We start from the raw sequence: 12,420 nt of genomic DNA on the forward strand, positions 1-12,420 counted from the left end.
TTCAGCTGCTCTTCCTTGCAATAGAGGGCTAAGGCCTTGAGCTCGTCTCATCCCCACTTGTGACTGGGACAAAATGTCCGTGTCATTGGCATATAAAAGTACAGGAAGCTGTCTCTCTGCCAAATTTGGGGTGTGTATATCTAAACCCTGTAGGCACTTGATTAGGGAATTTACATACAGTAGATATTGAATAAGGAAGGGGCTGGGATGCAACTCTGCTTGACCCAGCTAGATGTCTTAATAGGTCTAGATAACTGGCCTTGATAGTTGCATCTCACTCTGAGACTCATATTCTCATACAGTTTGATCAGCAGCAGCAAGAACCTTTTGTCAAACAAGGTGCTACTAAGCCTGGACCATAGGTATGCTCTAGAGATTGAATCTAATATGTAATGTAATATGCATTAATTTGCCCCATCCCCAACTGTTTGAAGAATGCCTGAACATTAAGACTACCACTAGTTTCAGGAGGAGTCATCCATAATACTTTTTACCTCTTTGACCATACTAAGGGCATAGGAATTTGGCTTTGAGGGATGACTTCCGGTGATTCAGCCACTTTTATCTTGAGCTCCGTTTTACATTGTTTTATTTTCTTTTTTAACTGGAGATTTCTCCGTTTTTTTCGCTGTCTTGTATTTTCTCGGCATGTTGTGGTTTACTCAAGGTCTCTTCCCCTAGAAGTGCCTTGAATAGTATTTTGGCTGGCTTTATCTACTCTGCCTCCTTATGTTGGGGACCCCAACATTCAACCCAGAGCTACCAACACAGAACTATATGGAATTCAGGCCTGTGTCTAGTTCAATTTTATTAAGACAGGAATTAATGCCTGGACTCAGGGTGAATTGACACCCAGATCTGCCTGGATAATGCCTGGTAAATGAATTGTAGAGGCAGGGGTAATCTAGCATTGGTTATCAGTGTTTGTGGAACTCACAAGAGACACAATGAGTCAGGCTTAATTACCAGTCTCACACTGCTGGAATTAACCTGCTGTCCAGTAATCCCCTTACCTCACTGACAGGATGCTTCTGCCTTAGTCAAATGTGTTGATTAACTTGCCTCACACATGTACCCCCTTTTTATGTTACTTTGAATATTATTTTGTTATAATTACACACTAGATAGAAGTACACAAGAAATAATGTAATTGCTGTCTCACACAAATAGAACTAATTCTCTCACTAACTCCTGACTTTTAACACCTTTTGGGACCAGGCTAGCAAATCTGGGACAAGAGAAGGGGCTCATTTGCAACTCAGAGATGCAGATTTGCTTTGGGCAAATTTCCCCTCCTCAAGATAGCAGCTAACAGAAGATGAGATTAAGATCTCTCTGGACTGGCCGAATAATTAAAAGATGATATCCAGGAGGTAACAGCAAGTTGTCACCTTTTTGGGACCCAGGAAAAGATGAGGAGATTTCAAATAGACTCTATGAGAGATCAAAGGAAAATAAAACTATAAAGAATGAAGCTTACTGGACAGAGAACTAGCAGTCTTTTGCCTACAGGCAGTCTTGTGCCTACACGCAATCTTCTGCCTACAAGCAAGACTTGCTCATGAGTAATCCCAGAGTTTGCTGCTAAGCTGCGGGGCAACAAGCAGGACCTCTGTCCATGAACTGGAACTCTGTGGCTTCTGCTGCGCAGTGAGAAGTCAAGACTTCCCCAACCATGGTGCTCTGACTCTCAGCCTTGCTCTGAGCAAACTGCATGCTTGATGATCGCTCTAAAGACTCCTGTCCCCAGCCAAAGCCTCGCTCCTTCAGCTGAAAGATCCACCGCTCTCAAGCCTCTAATTCTGGTAATATGCTTCCTCTACAAGCCTTGGATCCCTCCATCCTTTCCCCTCCTTCTCCTTTCCCCTCATCCCTCTACTAATTCCTGATCTCCCCAAACCATGCCAGCCCTCAGCCTTCCTTACCCCCCCCCCTTTCCATCTATATCTGAATTCTTTTAGGCTCTAGGAAGATTTAACACACACACATATGTTAGTTAGGAACACTGGGTGAATGTTGTTGCTGGCTAGGGTTGAAATACTGTTAGTAATATTGATAGAATGTTCTGCTTTCTGCTCAGCTGGATTGATGTTGTTATTCTTTTAAACTCAATAAAGCCCATTGCATCATTTAGGATTGGTTTGATCTCCTTTCTTCCATGCGCCCAGATCCTACATGGTCACTATATAAAAGAACTTGGTCACTTGGTGACGCTATGAGACAGGCCTAATTTTGTATGCTAGCTAATGAGCATATTTAGTATATAAATCAGGCCTGGACCACTTACTATGGAGTCACGCTTTTGAGATAATTTTGGCTTTTCTTCTTTTTTTCACTTCTGTTGTGGCTGCTGCAGTTGAAAGATGAATTCTAAGAAGAGGGGCCGTTCTTTGCCGGATCAACAGCTATCCTCGAAAGCCAGTAAACAACAAAGATTAGACCAGTTTCTCTCCAAAGGGAAAAACCAGGTCTTACAGCTGAACATTGCTGCTCTTATTGGCTCCATCTCCACTAATAACAGATTTGCCCCGTTGGGGGAAGAAGTTTTGAATCTATCTATTGATGCTGCTGCTACATCCTTGATGCCCCCCTTGGAGAGGAATAGCTCACAGGTCAATGATGCTGCTACATTGGCTCCATCTGATGGCTCCCCATATGAAGTCCTGGCGAAACAAACAATCCTGACTTTAGAAACTCTTCTTGACATCTATGAGAAAATACAGAAGCTGGACAGGAAAATGGATATTCTGAAAACATCATTTAGCTCTTTGGAGAAGACTTGTTCTGCCCAGAGGCTCCCAGTGAATAATGTTGATTATTTGGGCAGAGATAGTATCCTGACAGGATTCTCACTCATTTCATGAACTTCAGCATTATGCCTGTAGGCTAAATAGAAGTCGGATTGCAATAGCTGTGGGGAACTCACCTCTAAATTATGGTAGATGGTCAGATCGAACAAGGGTAAGAAAATTGTTAGGGCAGCTTCTTAATTGCTATCTAACCCCTATCCTACCCCTAACTACCTACCCAGGGGTTTCACAAAGACTTGTGGTGGAGTTCTCCAAGGAAGACATCCCCACTAAATTGTTTTTTTTAAATTAAAGATCATATGAGGAAATTCCTTATTTTTGTGACTAGGGTTTTCAGCAATGAGATTATAGCCCCGCTTTATCAAGTCAAAAGGCCAGAGTTATCAGAGAAGGGCTGTATTCTATGAAGCAGGATGAAGGGGCCCAAGGATCAAGAACTGAAATAAGTTACACCACTCTGGGAATTATGCGGCCACATTAGTTCCATCATCTAACTCGTTGAGGGCCAAGTGTCTATCAGATTCAATGAAGATCTCGTTCCTGGAAATCGAGGAGGTCAGAGGGGCTATTAATTCCCTTAAGGATGCCCAGGCCCTCTGGCAAAAGAACTGTGAAACAGGGTCGTGTGGGCCAGAGCTAGGTTCCGCTGCATCTAAAGACAAGCTTATTAACACCTTGTTTGATTGGGAGGCTGTAGAGTACGCTCCAAATGAGAAGGTTGCCTCAGGTATGGTGGATCTACTGGCAAGAGGAGAGGGAAAGAAGAATTGTCCGAATCCACCTAGAGATCTGGATGTAAACAGCCTCGTGGATTTGGTTACATCTTCACATACTCCTGGGAAGGCTCATGCTTTAAGCACTTATGGGTTGGCACTTTTTAATACATTATCCTTGGAGAGTCAAATCCCACACAGCACTGACAGAGAGGATGGCCCTTCAACACTGTCTGCATTGGATGGTGATGGAGGCGGATTGTATGTTGATACCCGAGCTTGTTGGGAATTCTCCCACGGACTATAATTCAAAGGGTGCATCTAAAGTGCTCAGTAGACAATTGGAAGCACTGGTGATTCAGGGACATGATTCTCATTAAGTGGAGGAACTGGAAGTTTGCTTTCATTCCACTGCTGCTACCCTACCTTCACCATCGCAGCCTCTAGCCAGGCAGCAAGACAAGATCCTGGAAACACCTATGGTCAGGCTGTGCTCTCAACCTGGCTAAGCCTTAGATGAATTTTCTCAGATACGTCCTTTGAGTGGGTGTGCCCAATGACAACAACCTGTTCCTGGCATTAAATTCCTCTCTTGGAATATTGCTGGCTGGGCATCAAAGAAGAGTGACACCCCCTTTTTGGAATACCTATCTAAGTTTGATGTTATGCTTTTACAATAAACACGGATGAGGAGCCCTTTATTCCTGGAAGGCTATCAATTTTATGGTCAGATGGCTTTGCCTGGCTGGGCTCGCGGTAGACCCAAGGGTGGGCTAGGTCTGCTGATTTCTGTCAGACTTCAAGCTATGGTAGAGGAGCCACCCGCTTATATGCATTACGCAAAAAACTATACTACTTAAAACAAAAAAGCTTGTTTTTCTGGTTGTTAATGTGTATATATCACCACACAAGCGACCCTCCAATCTTAGAAGGATTTGGAAGGGCTTTAGTGACTATTTAGATGGGTTACAGTCTCAATTTTCTAATGCTTTGTGCATAGTGGGGGGTGATTTTAATGCAAGGATGGGACCCAGTGATGAATATCTTTACTCTCTCCATCAATTTATTCCTCTAGAAAGAGACTTGCCAAACCCGCTTTTTCCAAGCCATTCCAAAGATTTGGATTGCAACCTGGCTGGTTCTCTGTTAGTATGTACAATGTTTGGTTTAGATTTGTTTGTACTAAATGGTTCTGTGCGGGATGACTCGGAGGCTAATTTATGCACTGGCTAGGACATAGAGCTAGCGTTTTAGATTATGTATATGTTTAAAGGCCTGTCCTAGAGTATCTGATTTATTTCAGAATACTGGGACGTGTTGAGAATGATCATTTACCACTAACTTTTGCCTTAGGGTTGCCAGTAGAAGAGAAATTCATAGCAAAATGTTCTCATCCTTCTTTACTCTGGAAGCCTAGGTATATTAGAGTTAAATGGTCCCCAGCTTTAAGTAATCAAGTCTTTTAGTTTCAGAGCCAATCTTCTCACTGCGCCTTTCTATTTTAGAAGTGCCTTTGGGTTCAGACATGCTAGTCCCATTTTGCTCCATTATTCAAGAGATACAGGGTCATTTGGAGAAGGCTCCTAAAAGAGGTAAACCTAAGAGGCATACCCACCGTAGCTGGTTTGATAACGATTGCATCCAAGTAAATACATTAGTTGCTAAGTTCAATTTATTTAGGGCTTCTCCAAACAATGACTTGGCTAGAGAAATAAGGGAACTGAAAAGCCAGTATAAATGGCTAATTAGGGGGGGAAAGCAAATGGCAGTGAAGGAATCCTGGGATCAACTTCTTGCAGCAGCCAAGTCAAAATATGCTAAATTGTTCTAGAAAATAGTATCAGGCAGTCTTAAAGGGTCCTCTGGTAGTTTGAATGGTCATATCTCTCCCAGTGCTTGGACAGTACATTTCGGGGTGCTGCATCAATCAGAGCTGACATCTCCATTAGATTCCCATTTGGACTGTCTACCCCCATGGCTGCCAGACTTTGTGAGTTGATATCTCAGTTACCATCGGGTAAAGCCCCCAGTAAGGATATGATCACAGGGGAACTTCTTAAAGCTGATATCTACTGGTGGGCCCCTATCCTAGCTAAGCTTTTCATTTACATTGATGGGGTGGGTTGCATTCCTGAGGACTGGCAAACGGCCATCATTACACCAATTTATAAGGGAGGTCAGCATTGTAATCCCTCTAATTACTGTCCAATAAGTTTATTATAGTTAGTAAACTTTACGTGAGGCACTTGTGCCACAGACTTATCACCTGGGTTGAAGAGAATTCCATCCTTAGAGAAGAACAGGCAGGCTTTCGCTCTGGCCGGTCAACTATAGATCAAGCCTTGGTCCTCTCCCATTTGATAGAGAAATACTCTAGTAAAAACTCTTCGTTATATGTGGCCTTCATTGACTTCAGGGCTGCGTTTGACTCAATTTCTAGGATGCGTCTTTGGAACAAACTAGCTAGGTCCTCCATTGATTCTCGCCTTCTTTTTTTAATCCATACTCTTTATGAAAACACGTCACTGATGTTTAAGTATGACAGCGAAGGTCATCTATCGGACCCTGTCCCAGTTCAGAAAGGGGTTAAACAGGGCTGTATTTGGGCTCCCTTCCTGTTTAATTTTTATATTAATTATTTAATCCCCCTCTTAGATGACCCTGTTTTTCATCAGCCCAAGCTAGCAGGCAGAATGATATCTAACTTCTTGTATGCAGATGATGCAGCATTATTATCTACTACGCTTGTTGGCATACGGAGGGCTCTGAGAACTCTTGCACAATTTTGTGCTGAGGAATTACTGGCCATTAATACTCACAAAACCAAGGTGATGGTGTTTGGTAAGAGATCAAAAAAGCATTGCTGGTCTATAAATGGTAATAGCGTTCAGCAAGTTAAAACGTATAAATATCTTGTGCTCCACGAGCGTCTCTCATGGAGATTCCACTGTGACTATTTAGCCACTAAAGCTAAACATACAGTCACAGTTGTATTAAAACATTTTTACACCAAAGGGGCCTATTCCATTCCTGCTGCACTGAAGGTTTACCACGCTAAAATTCTAGCCCAGCTGCTCTATGGAATAAAGATCTTTTTGACATGAAATCTACAGTCACTTGAACGGGTTCAAATGAGATTTCTACGAGGTATTTTCCAACTCCCTCGTTTTGTCTCGAATGCGTCGCTTTGTTTAGAGGCGGGCATTACCAGGATAGTAGCCCAGGCTTGGTTACGTTTAATTAATTATTGGCACAAAATTAACTCTCATGGGTTGGGCTTGATTCCTTTGGTTTTAAAGGATGAATATCAGTCCATTTGGAAGAAAAATGTACAGGTCATACTGGGTAATTGTGGGTTTTCTGAGCAATTCATAGGCCCCTTAGGCCCAGATTTAGTCAAAAAAGTTTTAAAACAGAGAATTTGGGACCTGGAGAAACAAAGGGACCTGGGTAGGGTCTCTATTGGAGCTTATAATGATTACTTCTCAAGTTACCCACTTCCATCAATTTATCTTACGTACCTGTCTGCTCTGACCCAAAGGAGAGCATTCTCCCAGGCTCGATTTAATGTCCTGCCATCTATAGTTTTGGAGGGAAGGTATAAGGGCGTCCCTTATAAGGATTGACTATGTCCCTGTGGAGCAGAAGTGGTTGAGACAACTGCACATGTGCTTTTACACTGTACCTTTTACAAAATCATCTGTACCTCCTGGCTTGAACCTTATTTGTGCAAATTTTGGGGACATCAGGATGAGTTCTATGTTGTGCTTTTCCTGTCAGGTCGGCACAAGGGAATTACCTTGGCCACGGCCAGATTTTGTGCAGCTGCTATAAAAATAAGAAATGTTTTAACTAATTTTAATTGATGTTTTATGTGTTATTCTCCCCCCCCACCCTTTTCTTCTTCTGATAATTGTACTATTGCTGCTTGTTGTATGTACATTATGTTTGGTCTTGTACCGTAAATAAATAAATATAATTATATACTCAGGGCATTCTTATTTAATAAATTGCCTAGTGAACTTGCCATAGCCCAGCCTTTATCAGATGTCATGGCTGCTGTGCCAAGACTTGAAGGGGGCAAACCAGAGCAGATTGGCTAAACTCTTAATGGCCACATCCCTGAGCAATCAGCAGAAAGCAGCACTGAACCTGAAAAGTGCTACCTTCTGCAAAGCAGTGCTAAATATGGGGATGTGGCCAGTGAGTGTGTCAGCACTGGGACACTCCCATTTGCCTCTCTCATGACTCCTCCATTTGCAGTACACAGTAGTCACAACATCTGAAGAGGGCTTAGTAGGCATTGGTGGATTTGGTTCACTTGTGTGGTAATCACAGAGCAAAATAGTGGATTGACTACACATAGAAACGATATTTCATATAGACTCAGTGCAGATTCTTCCTCCCTGTTTTATTATTTTTCCTTTCCCATACTGCTTTAATATTAGCTCACACTGGAGTGAGTCTCACAGTCATTGAGACCTGCCTTAAGAGGGTTTGCAGGGATGATTGTTGTCTTGTTTTTATGCCTGTTTTTAGCTTGATGTTTTTACTGCTTTTTACTGTATGTTTTTAATTTTTGTAAACCGCCTTGGGGTTTTCTTTTAATGAAAGGCGGTATAAAAATGTAAAAATAAAAATAAGTAAGTAAGTAAGTAAATAAATGATTGCCCAGACAGCCCTGGGCGGCTGGACTGGCTGCCCACATGGCTGCTGGCTCCATCACAGAGCCGGCAGGGGCTGCAGGGATCAGGGGTCGTGCGGCCCCTGAAAGTTCCAGGATGCCCCATGCAAGCGTGGGGGGCATCCTGGAGAGACCCCTGAGCTGGGGTGGTTGCTTGCAACCTCCCAGTCAGGGGTCTCCTCGTGTGTTGCCATGGCGCAGAGCCATGACACAGTATTATACGATCAAAATGCCGAGGTTAACAGAGCGCTCGCTCCGTTAAAGTCAGCTAAGGGGAGGGGTACTTTGGGTGGTTTACTGCCAGGAGCCGTGTAGCTCCCATTGCAGCACACGGCCGCCAAAAAGCAGGCTAGGTTCCCTTAGCCCACTTTTTGGCGACTATGAGAATCACCTCACTATATGCTTATAGCTATAAGGAAAGGCCGAGACTGCATGCTTGCACCCCAGGGGCAGGGGCTGTGAAGTGTGAAGCGCCATACAGTGGTTTGCGGGGAGAGTGGGCTTGACCCGCTCTCCCGCACATGAGCAGGCAGCTCACCCTGAGTGGCCAGATCAGCCACCCACACAATCAGTGGTTCCATCATGGAGCCGGTTGGGGCATCAGGGATCGAGGGCCTCCCGGCCCCTTGAAGTCCCAGAATGCCCCACACGAGTGCACAGGAGGGGTGTGTGACACCAGGAGGCTTGTTGTAGCCTCCCTGATGAGGGTCTACTCATGAGTCACTGCAGCATGGAATTGTGCTGCTGCGATACACAACCAAGAAAACGGGGTTAGCAGTGCACGTGCTCCACTAACGTTGTTTAATGGGAGGCATTTAAGACGGCTGGCTGCCGGGAGCCGCATGGCTTTCATTGCAGCCAATGAGTGGCAGAAACTGGGCTGGGCTCCCTTAGCTCAGTTTCTGCTGCTCATGAGAATAGCCTCAAAAAATATTGAACAGAACCGCTTAATAATTCTAGGGGTTATATTTCAGTCCAAACTTTGGGCTCTTCCATTGATAGTAGACTTTCCCTTGCCAGCGCACATGGTGCTGCACTTTCCTGGGGCACTTTCAAGCCAGGAGGCCAAGACTGGACATTTGGACACACATACATATACATTCAGTGTTTAGGGGACCACTCTATACAGTTATACATTGGATGGGAGCAGCACCATCCATGGGAACCTTAATAATACAGGCACGGTCCAGGCATCCAGAGAAATCAATGCCCTGCTGATCAACCAACTCTCCACAGACAACACCGATGAATGGATGCTTTGTGGGCACCCACACTTGATCAGGTGTGCTATTAATGAGAGGATGCATTGTGCGTGTGCCCCTCCCCCTCCCCAGATGGAAACTGTCAAAATGTCTTGTATGGAAAATGCAATTAAAGGTCCTGTGTGCCAGGCAACCTGTGAAGGTGTGTGTTGCAGGTTGTTCAAGTAAACAAACAAATGGGCAGATACAGAGAGGAGATTTGTGGGTCTACGTGTTGTCTCTTTCTTTATATGACTGGCCAACCGGAATGGGGATTCCATGGATGAGGTTTCCATGGATGGGGTTTCTGAAGGTTTCTGCACTGGCTCAGCACGTTGGTATTTCTGCCAGGCGACATGGTATCACTCCCCTGGCATATGTGATCTTTGTTGAGAAACAACTGAGTTGCCTAGTTCCTGGTGTCACCAGGGCTCCATGTGTTTGTGCACATACTTCTGCTTCTCTTTAATGCTGAGGACCTCTACCACTGTGCCTGTCTTGTCATCTCATCCTTTTTGTGCAGATTGACCAAAGGGAGACTCTAGGACACAGTGGAGAGCAGACTTTATCCATGGTGATTCTCTCCCTTTAAATGCTTCAAAGCTTGGAATGTGGCAACATGGCATCCTGTTGCCAGGCAACGGCAGAGGGAGTGCGGAGACTGTGGAGGGTGAGGTGAGTGATGGGAGAGGTGGCCAGAGAGAAGTGCCGCAGGCAGAGCAGATGCATTTCTGGGCTGGTCTGAGCTGCCCTCTCTATGGTTTCTGGAGCAGCCACGTCACAAAACCCGGGTTACAGCAGTGGCAGAATTTGGACAATATGGTGCTGCCTTTTAACCTGAGGTTTCAGCAGCAAAACGCACTACAAACCAAGGGTTCGGATTACAGTTTGCCATCGAAAACATCAGGTCAGTTTGGTGATGAAACCGTGGTTTCACGCATTCTGATGACCACAAAAATGAACCTTTGGCACGGTTTCCTCTGGTTTGGTGTTCTGTTCTAAGGCAGCCACCGTGTTACATTTTGAACAGGGCAGAAGGGAAAGACACTTCTGTGCTATTGGCTGTCAGGGTTGGCCTTTATTATAGAAGGAAGCCCTGGAAGCCAGTTCCTCTCCTCTCTACAGTCAGCAAGACTGCAGTGAGGGAGCTCTCAGTTTCATCCAAATATGGATGAAAGAACACAGGGAATGGGCATGGAACTGCGGGTCCACTGGACCCACAGTTCCACATTATGTCCAAAGGTGGCCATGGTGTGACATGGCCCAACTTCTGTGGGGTTAGCAAGGCCTTTTATATTGTAGAATCACATCCCACCCACCCCACCACACACATACCCTATCAGATCTGATTTATTGCCACCACCTCTTGTTTCATCCCAGGGAATCAGGGTACTGTAAGAGTACCCATTGAAAAGAATATTTGGATCTGATCAGGTAGAAGGCACTGAGTAGGACATAACTTGAGAGGAATTTTAAACAAAAAAAATGAGGCAGGATTTCTGTAGCATTTATTGTGGGTTTATTGGGTTCTAAAGTGTTACAGTTTAAACTAAAGGAAAATGCATAGTCATAAACAGGGAAGGCTATCTCAAAAGGCTACAGTCTTCCTAATAAAACTAACCATTCATCTCTACTTTTCTCTTCTTAGGGAGTATATTCAATGACACTGAAACAGACCCCAAAGGTTCTTCTCAGGCACTTCTCTCAACACGTTTCCTCTTCAGAGATCATTGCCAGGCCTATTTCAGAAGACCAGCAATTTCCCTCTCTGTCCCACCTCCCCTCCACACACACATATGCATGCACACACCCCTCAAGCTTCTGTTTTTTGAACCATTGTGCAAGCTTGTTAGGACCTGTTTACTACACATCACTTTTTAAAGGCAAGTTGTTTGTACAAAAAGAAGTCACGCACATTCTTTGAATGTTTTAAAAATTATATTCTGTGATGTGTTCTTCTTGAACACAATGAAAATGTAGCACTTATTTCAAATGCTAGGTTTTATGTTCTATTTAATCTAATGAAAAGAAACATTAAACAGCATTTTTGTTCCTCTGTGTCAAGGTTGTTCTGTAAATGTTGACTATCTAGATGCTGAAAGAGATACTGCACTCCAAAATATTTGTCCAAGTTGATGAACTATCTCCATTCTTTCATGTATTTGATGATTTGAATGGCATTCCTGCTGTTTTCCTCATAGATTTCTTTTCAGCTGATTTTTGTCTTGTCAAGTGTGGATTTAACCATTCAGTGTTTTGATTCTTGTATTGATTCTTTGCTTAGAAAGAGAAATAAAGATGGCTTTGCTTGACTTCATGCAATAGTGTGATGACTGCTCTAGAGGTATTTTCATAGTTTTTTTCTCGTGCTTTACCATCACAATGCCTTAACCAGCTTCTGGATCTCTACTCTTCCTGCCCAAGCATGACATGAGTCAGTGAAAGCATCCATATACGTTTGCTCTCCTATCCAGCATATGTGAGCAGTGCAAGTAAAGAGTCTCCTGCTACCTTCTGCAATGCTGTGCCTGTTATAGATTAGTTTGGCAAGACAAGGGCTACAGTCCCTCCATGAGCATCAAACCACTCAAATATGTGCAAGCTAATTGTTCCCAGTTGGGTCACTTGAAGATTTTGACTGTGCATGGGCTTGCTAGGGAAAGGAAGTTCTGTGCAAGAAGGATCCCAAAGTGATTCCACCGCTCCAAATGGGGGTCATAACTTATCAGGTTGCATCCCAAGATCTGGAAGAGACCAAGAAGGGAAGGCAATGGTTGTGCAATGCTATCCTGCAAAAATCTGCTAGCTGCAAGATTGAGGAGGCCCCAATCTCTTTTTGGTGGTGCCTTCAATTCTGATAGGGTGGGGATTCCTAGTGACTGCTATGTAACTGCTTCATGACATGCCATCTCTCAAGGCATTCAAAGGAAGTTGAGCATGTAGCTATGCTCCTGTTCTACTGTATTTGCATG

The 12,420-nt window shown here is 44.0% G+C and overlaps 1 long non-coding RNA gene across 2 annotated transcripts; it reads left to right on the plus strand.

The window, feature by feature from the left end:
• The first annotated feature begins 9,989 nt into the window (after nucleotides 1-9,989).
• Nucleotides 9,990-11,765, plus strand: LOC128328100 (uncharacterized). Of its 2 annotated transcripts, none has more exons than XR_008309012.1 (2): nucleotides 9,990-10,123; nucleotides 11,097-11,765. It is a non-coding gene; the product is annotated as an uncharacterized LOC128328100 (long non-coding RNA). The 2 variants fall into 2 exon arrangements; XR_008309011.1 differs by having other exon boundaries at nucleotides 10,109-10,355.
• The last annotated feature ends 655 nt before the right edge of the window (nucleotides 11,766-12,420 follow it).

The sequence above is a fragment of the Hemicordylus capensis genome, chromosome 5, assembly GCF_027244095.1.
Source record: "Hemicordylus capensis ecotype Gifberg chromosome 5, rHemCap1.1.pri, whole genome shotgun sequence".
NCBI lineage: Eukaryota > Metazoa > Chordata > Lepidosauria > Squamata > Cordylidae > Hemicordylus > Hemicordylus capensis.